A 3,045-nucleotide genomic window follows, 5' to 3' on the forward strand; every position below is an offset into this window, starting at 1 on the left:
AGAATGATTTAGGAAGAAAGCCAGTTTCATAACGAACACCATTTGATGGATGGTATGAGCTTACCTCCAAGGCAACCCTTGTCACTTAAAAAGCAAGAGACCCCTGAACAGCCAAGCTCAGAAGCAGGAGCCAGTCATGCTGATAAGGGGTGCAATGTTTGCTAGTTAGCAAAGAGGCAGTGAATAGGCTATCTGCAGCAGTGAATCTCCACCAATCAGGAAGGGAGGAGTCCATGAACCAATCCCCACGTGCTGTGAGAGGAGGCTGACCTTCAAAGTGAGTTAAGAGAATCAAGGACACAGATCAATAGAGAATCAAGGACACAGATCAATAGAGAATCAAGGACACAGATCAATAGAGGGCGTGTAAAAAAGCACAAAGTGATTAAAATAAGTAATTCTCTAAGAGTCCAAAAATATTAATTAAAGAGATTTGCTTAAATTCACTAAGTGAGTTCATGACTGAGTTTTGAACCTGAAATTTCTAGCTCAGTAGTTAATACTCTAAAGCCCCTCCTGTAGAAACACAAATGTTTCAAGCCTAATTATTGCAGGGAGGGGGCACACAAACTGATCATCCTCTCTAATAAAACGCTTGGTGTCCGTCCGTGGACGGACACCAAGCGTGTGTCCGTGCCTCCCTGCCCTGTTCTGCGCCTGCGCGAAGCGCAGGCCCAGAACAGGGCAAGGGAGACACGCTCGCCAGTACCCGGCAGCCATCTTGGGCGGCCAGAAGCGGCCGCCCCGAAGAAGCCGGAAAACCGGCGCCGGGGTAAACTGAGCGAGGCAGCAGCAGAGCCTCTAGAACTAGCGCTTTGAACTAGCGCTTTGCGTCCTTGCCGCCGAAACCGCCAGAGTTCGGGAAGAGACTTTAAAGAGAGTGGAGCTCTGCATGCGAGCACCTCTCTCCTTCTGTTAATTGAGCAGCGGATCAAGCGGAGGACGTGTTCCGGGGGCAAGGAGGTATCGGCAGCTGGGTGGGCGGGCGGTTGGTCGGCGGCGGAAGCTGCGGGGGCAAGTGGCTGGGCCGATTTGGCCCTTAATGGGGGGGGTCAGCTGGGAGGGAGGGAGGGGGAATGGCAGCGGGGGGGGGGGGGACAGGAGAGCCGTCAATTAACTAGTGCATAATAAAAAGGTAATGTTAGGATGATGATCTGCCATTATAAGACTACAAACTAGTTAAGAAGCTGCAATGAATGCGCTTACAAAACAATGGGAGAAATTTGCAGGCTTCTGGAACAATAAGGATCTCAAATACAAGTAAGGTCAGAAATGTTGACATCCATTTGAATGGTGGGGGAAACCCTGTTTGAATAAGATTTAGGTTGTTAGATTTCGATAGGTTGGAACTTCTTTATATCCTGCTTTATATCTGTTTTGTATTTTTCTATATATTTTTCAATATAATTAAAACAAGAAGTTGATTTTTTAGATATATTGCAAATGAATTGATTACTGAGCTAACTTTTAACCCCACATAGGTAGAAAGTAATTGAGCGTAATATTTAAGACAATGTTGTTGATATACTTCCATCCTTCATGATACTTTCTTATATTAAAATAATGAGAGCTGAGTTCCAAGTCTCTATTTAATATTTCAGTTATGAAATATTTTCACTTATGAACATAATAGCAGCACTCTTCAGACGTTAGCAGAAAATGCTGAGCATCTCAAAGTGGATATCCTACCCACCTGTCAGTTAATTCCACCTGCCTGTAAATCAATCCAGGCATCACGGCTGCTTTCAGTTGCAGCAGCATTTGTCTGCAGAGGGGCATGCTTTAAGCATGATGGCTGCTGTTTCCATGACTGGCAGCTTCAGGTACCTGAGGTTGCCGATCACAGAAATGGCAACCATCACAGAGTACCCCTCTGCAGAGAAATGCTGCTGTAACTGTGAGCAGTGTGCTACTTGATTGATTGACTGGTGGACAGGACTGATTGACAGGTGGTGGAACTTCCAAACCCACTTTGAGACACTACTTAAGTACAGCATTTCTGCCAATAGTTTGAAGAAGGCTAATAAAAGTTTGCGTAGCCACCTAATGGCGCAGCAGGGAAGTAACTTGCCTAGGGAGCAAGAGTTTGCTCGTTCGAATCCCTGCTGGTATGTTTCCCAGACTATAGGAAACACCTATATTGGGCAGCAGCGATACAGGAAGATGCTGAAAGGCATAATCTCATACTGTGTGGGATATGGCAATGGTAAACCCCTCCTGTAATCTACCCAAGAAAATCACATGGCTCTGTGGTCAAGAGTCAACACTGACTCGGCGGCACAAGAACAATGAAAGTTCAGAATCAGAAGCTATCAGTTCTTCAGAAACAGATTCTGGCTGCACTCCACTAGAGATGGGTAATATATGTCACTAAGTATTATAAGGCATCAACAACAATATTATCTTAAATACTATATGTAATTACTTTCTGCTTAATTGGGGACAAAGATGTGAAACACACAGGAGGTGTTTTGTTTTGTTTTTAAATTCCTTTAGGGATCATGAGTAAATGCAAAGCACTTAGGGAGTGATTTCCTAGAGCAAAAGGCCAACCATTCTTAAATAATGCCTCCCAGACATAACTAGATCAGGACCAACAACTTAAGTTAGTTTTAGAGCTATTGTCTTGAAGGGCTCCTATTTTTCCACCCTAGGAAGACACTTGCACAATATGCAAAAGGGAGCTGATATCAGAGATAAACCATTTTTCTTGAGCATCCTTCGATCTGGTATGATGAACATGCGGTGACAGAAGGATGCTTCACAACTTCACTCTGGTGAAGAGAGAACAGGGAAGATTTTATCAGCTGTTAACTGATGAGTAGCAGGTGTGCAATATGGGAGGCAGTCACACTGACTATAGGAGTTGCCCCATATAACTTTTTCTCATGGGGAAAGATTTATGAGTCAGAGAGATCATTGCACAACAGCAGTAACCAAATACAGCAATAACTTTGGCACAGTACTCAGGCCCACATGTGTTACATGGTGCACGCATACCTGCAACAGCTCTACCCTATGCTGAAGTGGGAAATTTACCTCAGG

Source organism: Hemicordylus capensis, chromosome 4 (assembly GCF_027244095.1).
Source record: "Hemicordylus capensis ecotype Gifberg chromosome 4, rHemCap1.1.pri, whole genome shotgun sequence".
NCBI classification, from domain to species: Eukaryota; Metazoa; Chordata; class Lepidosauria; order Squamata; family Cordylidae; genus Hemicordylus; species Hemicordylus capensis.